We start from the raw sequence: 18,482 nt of genomic DNA, 5'->3' as shown, positions 1-18,482 counted from the left end.
ACTCAGGAAGAACGTGTGTAATGATGTTTAGAAATTTTTAACAGAAATAACTTTGCATCGTTTAATACGTCTCACCCTCAGTGAATAATTAAATCAACTGTAAATAACGAAATCTGCTAGGTCATTCATATGAGTACTAAAAGGAATCCGTTAAATTTCGGTTACACGATAAATCACACAAATCTAAAGGTTGTTAATTCAACGAAATGCCTAAGAACAAATTAAATTGGAACGATCATATAGATAATATCGTGAGGAAGGTGAACTGAAGATTGCGTTTTGTTTGGCAGAACACGCAGAAAATGCAACAAGTCTTCTAAAGAGACGGCCTACACTACGCTTATCCTTCCTTTTCTGATATAGAGCTGCGTGGTATAGCATCCTTACCAGATAGGATTGGCGGAGGACATCGAAAAAATTCAGAGAAGGGCAACTCATTTTGTATTATCACTAAAGAGGGGAGAGAGAATCACGGATATGATACGTGAGTCGGGGTGGCCATCGTTAAAACAAGGGCGTTTTTCGTTGCTGCGAGATCTTTTCTCGAAATTTCAGTCGCCAGCCCTCTCTCCCGAATGTGAAACTATTTTGGTAACACAAAGCTACAGAATGAGAAATGATAAACGTAATAAAATAAGAAAAATTAGGGGTCACTCTGAAAGTTATAAGTACGTACTTAATTGCAATTCCAGTCTTGGTGACAATGTTTATTTGTAATCAAGTTATTAATTTCGGTCGGTAATGACCGTATTCAGACCTGAATGAAAACGTGTTACTTTACTCATTTCACTCCATTACATGTTATGGTGCAGTCAAGCCTTTTCGGCTTCTTCAAACAAATAAAATTATGGTATGTAAAGAGCACCATTGAAGCGTAGATGAAGAGAGAGACTCAGTATTCGTTTTTTCCCGCGTGTTGTTAGAGTGTGGAAAGGTAGAGAAATAGTCTGAAGGTGGTACAATGAACCCTCTGTCAGGCACTCAACTGTGAATTGCAAGGTAGTCATGTAGCTGTAGGTGTAGAACGCTTACAAATCGATAGCACTACCAAGTGCAAAGTCCAGTCTCTTTAATGGGACCATCACCTAAGTTGGACGGCAACGTGCAATAACCACTCACAGGCGGCAGGTGCCCGCCTGGGTCTCTACAGCAGGCACGTGGTTCATGCGCCCAAGCTGACTGCTATTGGCGGCAGCTGTGGCCGAGCGGTTCTAGGGGACTGACGATCTCAGCTGTTAAGTCCCATAGTGCTCAGAGCCATTTGAACCATTTTGAAGTGCAAAGTAGCTCTTAACATTACCTACCTATTCCTTATTACAGAAGAGCATCTTTGAAGTCTGTGTGTATTAATTGTTCGCAGATCGAAAACAATCGAGATAAACATGAAAGACTTAGCCACAGATAGGTTTTCTAAAAACAAGTAAAACCTTCACATTACTTTTTGTGGATGGTAATAGATATCATTACTACTATTATCCATTTATACGACTGTAATGTAGCGGTTGTTGATTCAACCATTGTAGCTTAGTAGCATTCAACGCACATTACAGCAGTGTTCACAAAGTACAATTATGGAAATATTTTGTAGTGTGTTTTGTATGCTAATGAGCTGTAAATATTGAAACTGGATCTCTTGTTGTAATTATCGTCTCCCATCGCAAAGTTCTCCAAAACTTGGGTAGCATTCAACGGTTAACACTTAATTTCTATTACAGTTTTTATTATCAGCTACACTATTTGTTCTTTGTTGTATTTTAAATGAAGAAATAGAACAGAGCGGGAATTTCAGTTTGTGAAGAATATTTCACACTACAAAACAGGATTCCATAAAGAGTTACAAATTACCGAGAATTATCCACTATATTTTGCAAACTGCAACATTTTATACATATAGCATTTAACGGATTAAAGAGTTTTCTTAGCCTCATATCGGGACCCATGCAACACACCCAAAAACAAAAACGGAAAAAACCGCTTCTGATGCAGTCTGCCTCTTTCAGTTACACACTACGAGTCAAAGGCGTCCAATGGAATGGGATGGATATTTGCGTCGAAGGAAACCGCAACTTGCCGGCCGGTGTGGCCGAGCGATTGTAGGCGCTTCAGTCTGGAACCGCGAGACCGCTACGGTCGCAGGTTCGAATCCTGCCCCGGGATGGATGTGTGTGATGTCCTTAGGTTAGTTAGGTTTAAGTAGGTCTAAGTTCTAGGGGACTGATGACCTCAGATGTTAAGTCCCATAGTGCTCATAGCCATTTGAACCATTTGAAAGTCTATAAACAAGAAAAAGAAAGGACAAAAGGAAATAGACACAAAATAAGTACAGTTTTGCTTTATTACAGTGAGCACAATGATCTAAAAAAATAAAGAAAGTGGTAAGACGACTGCTTGCGATAATCGGGAAACCCGGATTCGAATCCCTATCTGGCTCAAATTTTCATTGTTGTCATTCCATTATACACCCGATGGTTTTCCTTATTTACAACAAGTCCCATAGCGCTCAGAGCAATTTGAACCATTTTTGAAACCGCAACTTACCAGGTCGCAGAAGAAACTGACGGCGTAATTCTTCGCAGTCTAAGAGGAATTGTTTTTATACACTTTCAAGAGCGTGACGCTCATTACGATATCTTTTTTTTCTTTGACAAGCTGCTGCGTATCTTACTGACGAAGAGGCCAGTTTTACACGCAAGTGACATCCAATTGCACGACGTTGACGAAATACCACATAATGCACAGTGGGCAGAAGAAGATTTGCCAGCTGCAATAACCAATAAACATTCATACAGTCCCAACCGAGCGCCATCGGAAATCTGTATGTTTGAAGTACCGTGTGCGAAACAGTTTCGTTCAATTGGTGAGATCCACACAGAGGGTTTACACGGGAACGCAGCTCCAGCGTGTCGTCACCGAGGGCACTCGCTGCTAGCAGTGGAATGTAAGCGATGCAGGCCTCCCTCCAGCTAGCGGCCAGGTTGGCGCCGGCTGCCGCGCGAGGCGCTGCCAGCGCGGGACGCAGCTTCTAGCCGCAACAGGTGCGTCGCGGCACCAGTCGACTATCGGCTGCGAGCGAATCCGAGCGCGCTAACGCCGACGCCGACGCCGGTCAGTCGCCAAGGTAATGTCGCCTGCGCTTTCACCAGCTAGCCAAATCAACATTTGTAAATATGACTGCCCTGTATACCAACGGCTGTCTTAGCAGCGTTGTTCAGAGGTAGATTAATTTCACAATCAATTCCACTGTCGCACAAAGCATCGTTTTCATACTTCGCTTGTAATACATCGTTACCGAACTCTGTGTTCGTTCATTTGTTTCTGATCGGTGTTAAGTGATTGTTGTTCGCAGTATAATTACTTCAAAGCAACATCAGTTGAACATCTCTTTTTTCCAATTTCGGAAAATGCTTCGTTATTGTACAATAATCTAAATATCCAGAGACATAAAAGATGCATCAGTACATACAAACACACACACACACACACACACACACACACACACACACACAAACACACACACACGCACGCACTAAAGAACTAATTGTTAAAGTAATCTCTTAAAATAATTCCACAGTTCTAATACATCATAACCGCTTTTATAGAGAATATACAGTGCTGCTGCTGTGGACAAATAAGATGACTGCACCACCACGAATAACGACAAAACGTTCTTATTGCTACCACCGTGGACGTGGCGGTGTATTCGCTGTCAGCGGGTCGCGTCGAACTGCGGTTTCAAAACCAGCGCCTTCTTCCCACACGTGACGTAGGTAGCCACTCAGAGGCAAGCAGCTGAGCAATACACGAGCGACATCTTGCCGATCGTCAGCTGATGATAGTATCTGTAGCAGACGACACGAGAACTCGTTACATATGACATCGATGTGTTGTGAAACTCCTGGAAGTATGAAATGCCAACTCTGTTCTCATTCGAATAAGCAAAGTGAAAATATGTGACTTTATAGTTGCTACCTGTAAAAGTATAATTAGATGCTTGTTTTTGTAATGCAAAACGTGTTTTTCGGTTCAAATGTTTCATAACCTGACCAAGCTGCTACGTTATTTAGCAGTGACGGAAGCACTGTGACGTGCTGTGTTTTGGAGGGAAAAGTGATATATTTGCGTACTGAGGATAAATGAGAAACTGAACTTAATGTGTAACCGTCTAGAGTACCCATTATTCTTACAAAAGGATTCCATAAGAAATGAAAAAAGTAACTCCCTGTTCACACTGTACCTGAAGCTGTTCTTCACTGCTTCGTTGTCTGTTTTCCATGCACATAATTCGCTTGGTCTGGCTGTGTTGCACAGTAGCATTCTTCTGTGTCCATTCGTATCACATTTGAAGGCGGTTAGTCAGTCTCCGGCTATAGGAATGTAAGTTTACAAACTGCCGGATGCGTTCACATCAATCCGAAATTTCAGTCCATACATAAGATATACGATAAGAATTTCAAAATGTGTGCCATGTTAGTGACATTTCTGTAGCCAAATTCTGAGGCAGTGTTTTGTATTGTATTCTAGAAGGTGGTGGTAAGAGGACGATGAAAAACTTTTGTACACACTCTACTATGAAGAGTTTTATAAAATACTATTTTAACTGTTTATTTAATTCTTCGTAATTGTTGTTACTTTCCATTTGTACTCGTAACATGGACGAATAATGAGAGTTGCTGAAATACAAAGTTAGGAACTTTAATTTGGACAAAATACATAGCACACGTTAAAATAAATGATCTCCGAAAGCATTCAGAGAGTGGGTCAGGTTCAAAGTGTGCTCTTTGTTGTCTGTCTGAACCTTCGTGGCAGCAGCGTCAGCAAAAGAAAGTCTGCATATACATAGACGCAACATATACGATAAAAATATTGTCACATGACTCCCAGCCTGTGTGCAATTAAATCGATTTGACGCTGTTTCGGAGACTTGCGAGTAAATTTCGCTACTTATTTTAGTAACTTTTACTTCGGCAGCTAGCAACGCTAACCGGTAGACTATAGAGGTAGCCTCTTTATTTTAACTAGGAATTAACAACCTTTTTAATATATGCAATTAGAGATTCAGTATTTCCTCTTAAAATTATGCTGGGTAGCAATATAAAATTTTCTATGAGAAATGCCACTTGAAGATAAGTCGAGAGTATTATTCCGTGATTTAAAGGACAATGAAAGATTGTATTCAGGCGTCAGAGAACAGTGCATTAGTCATTGCCATGAAGATTTGAGATGACTTTCACAGTTTCATGCGATCAGTGTCAGTTATGATGCAAAGCTCATTGTTCAGTGAGTGCTAGCTCTGCAATGACGTATTACTCGGCCAACGTCAACGTCTTTCTTGGACAACGCCAAATTGCTAAAAATAAAAATATTCTTTCGTCTCTCAGTATCTACAGTTTTTCTACAAGGGTTCACAGATTGTTTCAGTCTAAAAATGAAAATAATAAGGTCAGATATGACTATATTTTAAACTCCGAACATGACCGCACTCGATTATAAAGTCAGATACCTTTTTACTTGACCGCCAGTCCTTCATGTTTTTCTACAGCGTGTTAAAGCAATTCATAGGTATCCCTTTCCAGTAATGATGTGAATAAAGTCAGACAAAAGAAAAGAATGACTTTTGTTTAGCAACAATATCGTTCGATAACATGCACCCATTACTTGGGAGCTTCAGATCGTCTCATGTGAGGCAGAACAGCCTCTGATTTCAGAACCTATCCATAGTACGGCTCGGAGGCAGATTAGGTACGTGTCAGATTACAAAGCAAAACGTTTGAATTTCGATCTTAATTTAATAAGAGTCTTTTGGCTATTTATCGCTGCCTGCGTCACTTGTGGTGCACAGTAAAACATCGCTAACTAATGGTCGCTAGAACCTGATTTACATTTTACTTAGCGGTGGAGACTGGAAACCTAACATTGCGGCTCCTGGCGGGGCCACAATGGCGTATCTGAATGGTTTAAACATTACGGAAATGCGTTCGTAAGTGAGAGAGAAACTTACCGTAAATACACATTGGCTGTTGAATTAGTGGGTTATTATTAACACGCGCTGTTCCTCTTAGTAGATTACGTCGTTTAGTGCAGGGATATTTCAACAATTGATTTTCAGACGAGCTTTGCTAACGATATAAAGCAATCACTGTCGACAAGTTTGTAATATGTAAATTAAACTACAGTGCCAATTAGTGAGAAGTAAAATGTGGTTTAATAAATTAGAGTTACGACCAATGAATTCTTCAGACGTTCGAAAATACACACAACTTTGTGTTAATGATCCATTATTTTCAGTCCTGCGCAATCGTGTGCACGTAATCCTAAACAGTGTTACTGTTTTCCATGCAAATTTGGTAACAGTTCATTTTCCCCCAAAAACTGGACAGTGTTGCTGCAGGACCCTGAGAGTTCGGGGCCCGTAGCACGTGCTACATGGATAAACCGACGCTGACGAAATGGAAAAGAATGTGGCGATTAATTTCACCGATACGTGCGTCCGGATGTACAACCTGTAGAACACGAGGTTCTTTATGTTTTAGATGCAAAAATACCTCAGTATCTGTGTTCTGTAAGACTAAAATTACGTTTGCTTACAACCTAAAGGAAGGCAAACATTCTCCGAATCAACAGATTGGTGCACGAATTTCTAAGTAAGATAAGACTAGGGTCCGGGGTTCATACCTCACCTGACGTCACTAACGACTCTCGCTAGTTGTATCCAGACGCTCTTCCTGCGCATAAGAAGTTACCCTCACTGTTTCTCCATTTTGATTTAGAATATAACTGAACGGCATTATTGTCTTCCTCGTATCGTAATTACGAAGACTGATGTCTATGCGATACGTGCACTGTATGTAGATTTACAGGAGCAGAGAAATGTCGTGTCTATACCGAAGCAATAGATGATTGTATCTTGAGTAACTCTATGTTTAGCCTTCATATTGGGTACAGACAAGAACTGGCATATTTTATGCTTGCAGTAACACTACCAACTTTTGATGTTACGCTTTGGATCACTTTATGTACCGGGTGATCAGAAAGTCAGTATAAATTTAAAGACTGAATAAATCACGGAATAATGTACATAGAGAGGTACAAATTGACACACACGCTTGGAATGACATGGGGTTTTATTAGAACCAAATAAACACAAAAGTTCAAAAAATTTCCGACAGATGGAGCTTCGTCTGATCAGAATAGAAATAATTAGCATAACAAAGTAAGACAAAGCAAAGATAATGTTCTTTACAGAAAATGCTCAATATGTCCACCATCATTCCTCACCAATAGCTGTAGTCGAGGAATAATGTTGTGAACAGCACTGTAAAGCATGTCCGGAGTTACGGTGAGGCATTGGCGTCGGATGTTGCCTTTCAGCATCCCTAGAGATGTCGGTCGATCACGATACACTTGCGACTTCAGGTAACCCCAAAGCCAATAATCGCACGGACTGAGGTCTGGGGACCTGGGAGGCCTAGCATGACGAAAAAGGCGGCTGAGCACACGATCATCACCAAACGACGCACGCAAGAGATCTTCACGCGCCTAGCAATACTCTTCTTTCTTTTGTTCTAGTAAAACCCCATGTCATTTCAAGCATGTGTGTCAATTTTTACCTCTCTAGCTACTTTATTCCGTGGTTTATTAAGTTTTCAAATTTATACTGACTTTTTGATCACCCGGTACTTAAACGTTTAGGGTGAACGGGACTGCCACAACACGCACGTCTGAAGATGGAAACTTTTTAATTTCGAAATCGGTCCTGTGATTTAAATACCATCATACAGCTGAATTGGACAGTGGTCTTTTGCTCTGCCTTCGATATCTTTACAGTGAACAGCATGCATTCACTATTTTGTGTATCGTGCTTCATGACCCATGTTCCAGAACCTAGAGAATGTTTGTGATGAACGTCAATACTAGGTGAAAGAGTGGTGGCACGGTAATCATAAGAGTTTCTGTTAGGTGGAGCAAGCCACCAAATTACAATAGTACTCTGCGTGAAAAGGTAATCTATGCTTGTAGGAATTCCGACTTATCACTTGCATTGGAGTACAACGTTTCTTCTATCGGGAAAGTACAACATCCTCAACGTGATTTCTTTTCTCCACCGGCAACAAATTCGTCAAGCAGAAAAGATAGAAAAAAAAGCTGCCGATGTCCCGAAAGCCGATGATGGTAGAACTGGCAATGGAATAAAATATATTGTTGCCTAGGAGGTGTGCTTTTCCAAGAATATAAATTTGTTTCTGTGTTCTCAGCGTAACTGCCACCAAAAGCAGAAGTCACCTTAGGCTACTAAGCAACTTCCATGAAAAAATCTGGGCGCAGATTGTTCATTGTGAAATCTATACTCTCTGGACCGAGTACGCTACTTGCAACTCCACGAAGTGCATTAGTTCGACCTGAATTGGCAGTCGGCTGACCGACGGAGAGTCACCTGAAAACTATTCCATTTTACGATAGTAAATCTATGGCAAGCTTTGTTTATGAGGCCATTTCTGCTGCATCTGTGAATTTTACGTCAGAATTATTAGAGAATTTTACCTGCTGTCGCCAATAAAACCCTGCTAACACTTCGTTAACGCGGTTAGGTATTTGGTTCCCTGGCACTACATAAACATACATAATCCGCAAGACACTTTGCAGTGTGTGGAGGAGAGAATTTCGTGTACCTGTACGGTTTGCCTTCTACCCTATTCCAGTCATGACTGTTGGTAACACAACGTATGAACTCGAATTTCTATAATTTTTCTGTCGTTGTCAATTTACAATATGATCGTGGGATTATGTAATATGTTGCTTGACTCTCCTTAGAATACACGCCTAGCAATGCACAATCCTCTTTGCAGTGCATACCACTGGAGTTGGAGAACCAGTTTCATGACACTCTTGCGTTTGCTGAATGGTTCCACGACTAAACGCATGGTTCTTCTTTTGATATTCTCTATTTTACCTATTAAAAAATCTGTTACGGTCTCCAAACTGAAGAGCAACACTGAAGAATTTGTCGAATAAAAGTTTTCCAAATTGTGTTCCTCGCAGATGAATTACTTTTCCTGAAGGTTCATCCTATCCATCTCAGTCTATAAGATTCCTTTCCAACAACTATTTTTTATGTGATCGTTCCACTCTGAATCTCTTCTTACGCATACTTACTATATATTTTACGGGTGTGCCTATTTCAAGTGATGGAACGCCAGTCGACGCCAGTAGCGTAATCGGCCGCGTGTTTACGCACTATTTGTTACAAATATTAACAAAAAATGGTTCAAATGGCTCTGAGCACTATGGGACTCAAGTGCTGTGGTCATTAGTCCCCTAGAACTTAGAACTACTTAAACCTAACTAACCTAAGAACATCACACACATCCATGCCCGAGGCAGGATTCGAACCTGCGACCGTAGCAGTCGTACGGTTCCGGACTGCGCGCCTAGAACCGCGAGACCACCGCTACCGGCACAAATATTAACAGTGAGGGTCAACGGTCAGTCCTTTTACCAAGCTTCGATCCTCTGCAAATCTTCCTTTCCGCTACAGTTTTCTAGCGTTGTGACGTTGCTCCATGCACAATCAGCCTCACACCACACTTTCCCGCCAGAGTCTTGTGTAATCTCGCCGTCGCCCTATCATTAGATTTATCAATGATATGATTTGTATGCACACATTCTAGCGAAATGAGATTTCGACACTGGTCAGCGGTGTCAACGGTTCTGGTGGCGCCAAGGACATGAGCTGAAACGTAGCCACCAGTAAACACGTCTAATCAATGTTCCAGGATAGCGCACTGAATCACGCAAATCTGTCACTAAGGCTCCATGACGCCACACAGTGTGGCTGGGCCGTTTGATTGGACAGTCGACTGAAAGGCTTCCTTCCTCATCAGCTGCCTCTAGATGTTTACTTGTTTTCTTCAGTAGCATCGATTCCGACTGTCCCAGTTTCGCCCCCCCCCCCCCCCCCCCCCGCCATCAGTCATATCATCGTCTTGACCCACATCATTTTACAGGAACTTTTTCATGTATTCTATTTCCAATATTTACCAAAATTTCAAAACTAAGGAGTCATGCACACAAACTACAGTTGAATGCAACTAGAAGAAATGAAGTAATCTTTCAAACAAACAATTCCTATTTCTTCTTATCCTTGAAGCATCTGCCTTTAGCCAAATAATTACGTTAATTTGATTAGCAGAAAAGGCTACTCGAGCCCAGGGGCATTTGACGTAAACATCGTAGAGGCGGAACTACTCTTATTGCAGATGTGAAGAAACGATCGAATTTGTGGTAAAGACTATGGGACCAAATTGCAGAGGTCATCGGTCCCTAGGCTTGCACACTACTTAATCTAACTTAAACTAACTTACGCTAAGGACAACACACACACCCAATGCCTCAGGGAGGACTCGAACCTCCGACGGGGGCAGTCGCGCGAACCGTGGCAAGCCGCCCTTAGATCGCACGACTACACCGCGCGGCTCAGAAACGATCGTCATCAGTTATTTCACAGCTTGACATTTCCACCTTATAGACGTACGGGAAATCTGGGTAAGAAGCACGTTAAGAAAACTAACAACACCGTAAAATGAAGGGGATTCAAAATTAGTTATGGCGAATGAGGCTGCCATAGAAAGCGAAGGAAGAAGAGCGGAATCGTCAGAGACTATGATCTTTGAGAAAGGAACTTCAGGAAATATGGGTCCTTCAAACAATGAAAAATCTGTTTCCCAAAGTAGCTTTAAAATGTACAGTTGCATAAAATCAATAGTTCTAATTGGAAGTCATTATTAGAATGTAGACTTAAGAATATTAAAATTAAATGTTTTTTCCAGAATTTTTCTTTTATATGAAATGAAAATGCTCATCAAGAAGCGTCAATGAATATAAGTTCACAATTTGGAGTGATATAGATTTTTTTTTTATTTTAAGCTCGGCACTACTTCTCTGCCGCTAGGGACTTTTCCTGTTACCTCAGTCTTTTCACCTCCAGTAAGTACACTACTGCACAAAACTTAAAGACGAAAGTAACTATCGCATTATGTGTCACTGCTAAGAAACGCAACTCGATGAAACTTAACCACACACAGAAAGCAGAAAGGACGGTTACAGTATAGCACAGGAAGCAACTACATGAAATTATCAGTGAGAAGAACAGAAATGACAGTTTTATTCACAGACACAGAAGTCACTGCGATTTAAGACGGTGCCCACGACACAGGGGCATGGTTCGTAACATGTGCGTGATCACCACAGATGGCAATGCATGCTCTGCAACGAGCTCCCATGCTGGCCACAAGGTTGGTACGGAGTTCTTGTGATAGGGCGTTCCATTCCTCCATCAGTGCGGTTGACAACTGCTGGATGCTCGTTGGTGCATGTGAACGTGCTGCAGTAACTCTAAGGTATCCCATACTTGCGCGATGGGATTTACCGAGGGAACGGACAGGCTGGTCCACCTGCGCAGTTCGTTGCGGTAGCGCCTTGTAATCCATAAGAATCAAGTCAGAGCCGAATGCATCTCTGAAGGATGGGTACGGAGTACAGAGTCCCAATAACGTTTACTGTTGAGTGGACCGTGTTCGGTGATTTGGAGGTTTGTACGCCCATGCAACATTATGACTCCTCACACCATAACACCTGAACCCCTAAAACAATCATCTAGGACAATGTTACTGGGTGCATTACGTGTTCACACAATCGCCATCTGAGAGTACGTAATTCCCGCCCTTTGTAAGGTTCATTGGACGATCATGAATAGCCGTGATTTCAGTGTAATTATTGCCTTTGGATAAAAGTGTCATTTCTGTTTGTCTCATTGCGTATTTCTTTCAGTTGCCTTCTGTGCAGTGCTGTAGTGTAGCAGTGAGTTCTTTCTATGTTTCATCGAGCTATGTTACTTGGCAGTGCGACATTATGCGAAAGTTGCTTTCGTTCTTTAAGTCTCGCACACCAGTGCAGACGGTAACAAGAAATTTACATATACGAGAACGGACGTGGAACATTGCCAGTAACTCTCACTACCTCTCGAACAAATGTCACAGTTTCCCTCGCTTCTGTGACTCATACGGCTGGGATTTGCACGGTTAGCAACTTAAGTAACAGTAGGTCGACAACGACTCAGGATTTAATTTTATAAATATAAAAATTATTTGTGGTACTGTAGTTGAACTTCGGTCCAGAATAAACTCTTGTAATACAGGAACCAATCTCATAAATTTACTGTGCGCTGAAAGTACATGTAAAGAATTGCACAACTAAGCCCTTCTACAGACGTATGTAACCAATGCTATTGATGCGCTATTACTGCATGATATGGAGTGTCTCACAATTTATCATTTGATTCCGGTTAATGCAACCTTCCGTGTAGAAATTAAACTCTCTGGCCACGTACTTCAGATTGCCGCTCTAGATATCATGTGGCGTGACCGAAAGAACAAATTGAGACGAAGAACCAACTTCAAAAACCTCAACCAATGTCACTACAGAGTTTCCCAAACATTGACTTGACCACTTAGCTCTCCTGATCCAAACCGACTGGTTTCATTTATCTGAGAGCGTTTGCCTAGTGTGGTTTATCGAAACCCTAATAGATTAAGTTGGGAGAATACGTGGGCCACATGAACATGTTCGCACTAGCATCGAGCGAGGGCGACAGGGGCCAGAAGTGCCCTAGTGTTGCAGCACGAAACTTTTATCACTTTGTATGGTTTTGTTTGTCTCCTGCCACGATTACCTTAAATTATAATGCCTACTTTCTCAAATGGTTTTTGTCTTCTTCCGACCACAATCGGTAATTTTTACTTCCTGTTTTATGTTTTCTTTCCATTACATGAAACATTTCTTCAAAACTACTGGTACGTATGGATCTTAAATGATTTCCGGAATGTCGAGGGCCGAAAATGCCCGTAAGTGCTCCTCGGGTGGTGTTGGTCTCAATATTTTAGACGCTACGAACACGCAGCTTCGTTACAATACCTCGTTGTTTTACGGCGTTGTTTGGAAATACACCGAATATTAGCTGACAAGAAATGGAGACAATAAACTGTTACATTCGATGTTTATCTTACTAACTAAACTGTCACAGAACTTATCGCCAAACCTTTGCCATTAGCCACATAGCTTCACTTAAATGTTGCGGCAGTTCACATCGGCCTAGCATGTCTGACCGAAAGAGGTAGCGCAGACATTGAGGCGCAGGAGTTTATTCGTAAGGAAGGGCTTTCACATCTCTGCCTGGCCATCCAGAATGACATTTTTTATGGTTCCACAAAGTCACTCAGTGCTGGTATGGTTCCCGTCTTCAATGGGACGTTAAGTCGTCATCATTATTTAACTTTTGAACCAACCCCGCCCCCCCCCCCTTTTTCTTAGTAAACGTGACATTCGCCTCTGGCAACGTTTTGTGTACGTGTAAAAATTCAAACTGTACTTTGGTCCTCATTCCTCATCAAACTATATTTCCGCGGTAGCCAGATCGCTTTGTTTTGTTCCGAATTAGAAGGCAATCAATGGCACACAAGTTGAAATGCTCAGAAAAATACTTTTTTTTGTTGAAGCCAACCTTCGGACTGGGGACATCTCTTCTTCTGACCGGTAGTTATATGAACCATCCAGGACTCACAAAGTCCTTCTTAAGGTGTCCATTCGTGGACCAGAATTACAAGTAATGCCGGTTCCCACGAAGACATGTTTACTAAGACCGGCTGTATCACCACCAGCTTTGTTCGCCGCGGTATAAATTAGCTTGTCATGTACGTGTAGTGATTCGCTCTCGCAGCTGACGTCTCTGTGACTGGGAAAAACGACAGAAGGCCTCAGTCATAAGCGTCAGCTGTCACTGCCTGCCACGATGAAAGAGAGCACAGCAGTTCAGAGTACGTGACACGACAGTTAATATTTATTTGGTCCCGACAGCGCTAAAGAAGCAATCTAACAATCTCCTGTACTTCGCGTAACTTCAGCATTCACACCTCTGTAGCCTAGTAAATCTTGAATGTCGTTTAGCCATTTGTTTCAATAAATGTAAAATTTCTTCACTACACCGAAGATTTCTCTCTTAGCAGTGACGCCTCAAGGATAACAGACAATATTCTTTCAGATATTGTAAAACCATTGCCTCCTTCATGCCATTTGGATAGTCGAACACTTTGAGGGCTACCGATTGATGTCAGCTAAAGGAGATTAAAGTTGCCACATGTGTCTGTGTGAATGTGAGCTGGTTTTTCTCTCTCGCTGCAGGTACTCACTTTATAAACACGTAAGGACGATCCCAAGACTATGGGATTAACTAATAGGAGGGCATGCTCTTTACTGCTTCTTCGTAAACCGAGAACGTGGCAGCAGCGTTAGTGTTCGACATACTATGACCGCGATTTATGTCGGGCTGACTTTTCATTTTCGCATCAGGGTCAGACCATATAAACAGTAAAGTGTGAAACCACATGGAACAAAAATTACACAAATCACGGACTTTTGGTATGCGCAACACATATCCCTTTATCTTGTCTATATCTGCAACCGTTTTTCCGCAGTTGTTATTTCAGTGTTGTTTACATTGTAGAAAAGAATAACTATTCCTCATCTTCTGTAACTAAATTTTATTTTTGTTTCAAAACCTAGAATGTTTCATCTCTTTTTTATCTTCAATAGTTTTTATAAAACAAATATTTTTGTGTGTCCATTGGCTGATCTGCTAGCATTTCTGGATTCAAACTTACCTGTATAAAAGTTTCATCTGGAGTCACCAATAAATACATGAAATGTATTCGCAGTTGCGAATACGAACAACCATCACATGTGTAAGGGAATGACAACAATGAAAATTTGCGACGGACCGGGGCCCGAACCCGGATTTCCTGATGTACACGAGGGGTCACGTTAACCGCTTTGGCTATCCGTGCACCACTCACGGGCACACCCAAACATCCATATGAGGTCGTTCCTGAGTGACAACCTGTACTCGTACACACATTATATAATTCCTGTACAGGAGGCATTCTAATTGAAAATCAGTGTCTGGTATCGGAGGATGAATACGATATTGTAGAGATTGTGTTGTTAAGAAGAAGGCGCTGCAATATCGTATCGCACCAATAAATAGTTAATTTGATAACAGAGGGAAATGTAGAGGGTAAAGGTCATGTAGGGAGATCGGGGTTTGACTACACTAAACAGTTTCAAGTGGATGCAGGCTGCAGATGATATGCAGGGATAAAGAGACTGCCGGCCGGAGTTGCCGTGCGGTTCTAGGCGCTTCAGTCTGGAACCGCGTGACCGCTACGGTCGCAGGTTCGAATTCCGCCTCGGGCATGGATGTGTGTGATGTCCTTAGGTTAGTTAGGTTTAAGTAGTTCTAAGTTCTAAGGGACTGATGACCACAGATGTTAAGTCCCATAGTGCTCAGAGCCATTTGAACTATTTGATAAAGAGACTTCCACAGGATGGACTACATTGGGGAGCTGCATCAAACCCATTTCTGGACTGCATGTGTTGTTATTTTCTGACTGCATAACTCCGCATTACTGCAGCCTTCATCCGTTTGAACGTGCTTACTGTTCTCAAGCTTTGATGCCCTCTACAATTTTGTAAGCACCTTTAAAATGAAACGTTTCGAGCCTCATGTTTACGAGTACTGTCGAAAATACCTGCCACAGTTAAATAAGCAAATTCACTGATGTATTACTTCTGAACATGTAAGATCTATTACTGAAAGTCCCTAATATAGAACCACTAAACATATCCACGTACATTTGAAAGGTAATTTTGTTCCTTTCCCAAATTTATTTGTACGGGTGAAGGCATCACAACTCTTCACAATTTTTCTTCACGTATAGTGGAGTGTGTAAACAGTACAGTTACGGCTAACATATACTGTATGTGTTTATCAGTAAATATATAATGTTCGAACTGTATCCTTAACAAGGCACAGCACACTTCAGCTTACCCGACTCCCATAATGCCGCACAGCCGAAGGTTCAAAATTACCTCCGATGCAGTGGCTTTGTGGCACTGCTTACTGTTACAAGATCTTTGGGATTGACCGGTAATATCTTGTGTGAGAATATGAGACACTTCTTTTAACCAAACTATATAGAACAAACGAGTCTTTTAATAGAAAAGTAGATGTATTTCAGTGATTGGTTCCTCGACAGACCAGATCTGTATTCGACCCTTTCCAATAGTTTGGTACCATTGGCGTCTGCCGTTACGTCACGGTAGCGTGTGTAGCGCTGGCGTGACGCAGCGCATGCCGGCGAGAACCGGCTGTGGCACCTTGGCCGTGGCCGCAGCGCCCGGCGCCCGGGACAGGGAAACCTAGCCCCGCAGCGCCTCTAACCCAATCCTTTCTCCCCTTCAAACCGGACTCGATATTCCGAACACAAGATATGTTGGCGCACGTGTCGGCGTACAATGCCGCTCTCTCAGTGACTCGTTTCTCTTCGTGGGATTATAATCGCGCATTAGCTTTGATAGAATCAAATCTGCACTATCCTCGTAAGTGGCCTGCGCTCTGTTGACAGTGCAGTTGGGAGATAGTTTTGGTTTGAAAAGTGGGCACTCGTTGTTAAAGTGACAGCATTACGTTGAAGCAACGCTTTAACGAGAGCCTGTGGCACGTGATTTCTTATGGGCATTGAAACGCAGCCTCTTCAAGGATATATCTTCATTGTTTTCTCACAAGCTATACATACTATCGAAGGCAGAAGAACTTCATTTGGTGTGGTTGGAGCAATTTTAACTTAACTCCTTCTTCTTCCCAGCGTTGTTCCGTAGTCACGAGTTTCGCTTTGTGGGTCAGCATTCGCCACTTGTTTTGATCAGCTGCTTGTTTTGGAGGTACGTTTCCAATACGTATTTCTAAATTGAGTGTATCTGTCCACCGTCTTTGTTTTTTTTTTCGTCTACCTCGTCTTCTTCGTCTATCCATTTTGAGCTTTTAGAAAGCAGTGTCACTGTGCCTGGTGTTACTCTCTGTACCTGTCAACACCACGGAGGGCGGCCACTCGGTGACAGGCTCAATGCTGACCAGCTGCTTGATAGGGCTGTTTTTTATGCCTTTTGTCAAAGTCATTCCAGTATCCGCAGCCGCATCCACATTTCCGTGGCATGGAGGCATCGCGCAGCGCTTTTCGGCGTTGGCCAACATCTGTGCCATACACAGCAGCAATTCGTACCATCGTCCGATACACTTGGACTTTAAATTGAAATGAAATTTCTCCGTCTCATATAACTCGTAGCGCTTTACACCAATTACGACGTCCATGATGCTTGATTGTGAGAGGTACGCCATATTTGTGCCATCATCACTATACATACGGCATTCTAAATACTACGAAATATTCTAATTCCTCTAGTAACCGAGCGAGGTGGCGCAATGGTTAGCACACTGGACGACGGTTCAAACCCACCTCCGGCCATTCTTATTTAGGTTTTCCGTGTTTTCCCTAAATCGCTTCAGGCAAATGCCGGGATGGTTCCTTTGAAAGGGCACGGCCGATTTCCTTCTCTAATCCGATGAGACCTATGACCTCGCTGTTTGGTCCCCTCCTCCCTCAAATGAGCCAGCGCACCATCCTCTAGTATGATGCCACTTAATGTAATGGAATCTGAGGTCTGCGTTATTTCCAAGTATTTGGTCTTGTGGGCGTTTATACAAAAGCGATATTGTTGGATTCGATGATGAGGGTTTTTAGTTGATGTAGGGTTTTGGTTATGGCAGCAAGTGTGACATCATCAGGGTACACCAGAATCAATGGGACTTACTTCTGCAGGTATACCGAGCGAGGTGCCACAGATAATTTCCTTTCCTCATCCCTTTCCAACCTCAGCATGTTAGAGCCGAATCTCCATTTCTTCCTTCTGTAGATCTTTTGTGGTGGTGTCCGCGATAACAATAAACTGCAAAGGTGTCTCTAGGACACGACGATCGCGGAAGGCATACTATGTCAGCTGGTGGAGCACAAGATCGAGGGCCTTTCCAAATCGCAGAAAGCCAATTGCAGAGGATTCTCTTTCTCCCTGTGTTTTCTGTTAGCTATCGAACGGAAAACAGCTAGTACCACATCCTTTGATAAAGACAGACTGATGAACTTGAAGTTAAAGCTTCTTAGGTTTTGGTACCGTATCATTTTTTCCAGATACTTCGGCTCCGATGTTTTGACCTCCATGCTAGAGCTTTCTTCTGGAGACCGGCAGCACACTGAGTGGATTCTGGGAAAAAAATCACCCTGCACGGGAACACGAGAACTCATCGATAAGGGCCGCGAAAGCCAAAGTTCTTACGTGACACATTGATTAACTCACACCTTAACAATGTGTTGGAGTCGATATTGCATAATAAGTGCAATAATCTTAGCCGAATATAGTGATAGCTATAACAGTCTGCTGGATAGTCCTTATGTTTGAATAAATTCGCTGCGATTCGTGACGAGCAGTGGGCAGGTGCGCAGCAAGGTATCGCAATGGTATTTTGTCAACCATGGGACTGCTTT

General features: G+C 42.3%; 1 protein-coding gene across 2 annotated transcripts in view; it reads left to right on the top strand.

Annotated features, from left to right (window-relative positions):
- Positions 1–3,058: 3,058 nt before the first annotated feature.
- Positions 3,059–18,482, top strand: part of LOC126297752 (pancreatic triacylglycerol lipase-like) — a 456,502-nt gene continuing 441,078 nt past the window's right edge. For both annotated transcript variants that reach the window (XM_049988926.1, XM_049988923.1), the window contains exon 1: positions 3,059–3,118. The gene's annotated coding sequence lies outside the window, so the exon portion shown is untranslated. The remainder of the gene's footprint in view (positions 3,119–18,482) is intronic.

Source organism: Schistocerca gregaria, chromosome X, assembly GCF_023897955.1.
Source record: "Schistocerca gregaria isolate iqSchGreg1 chromosome X, iqSchGreg1.2, whole genome shotgun sequence".
In the NCBI taxonomy this organism is placed as follows: Eukaryota; Metazoa; Arthropoda; class Insecta; order Orthoptera; family Acrididae; genus Schistocerca; species Schistocerca gregaria.
This window is presented reverse-complemented; position numbering and strand designations above follow the sequence as displayed.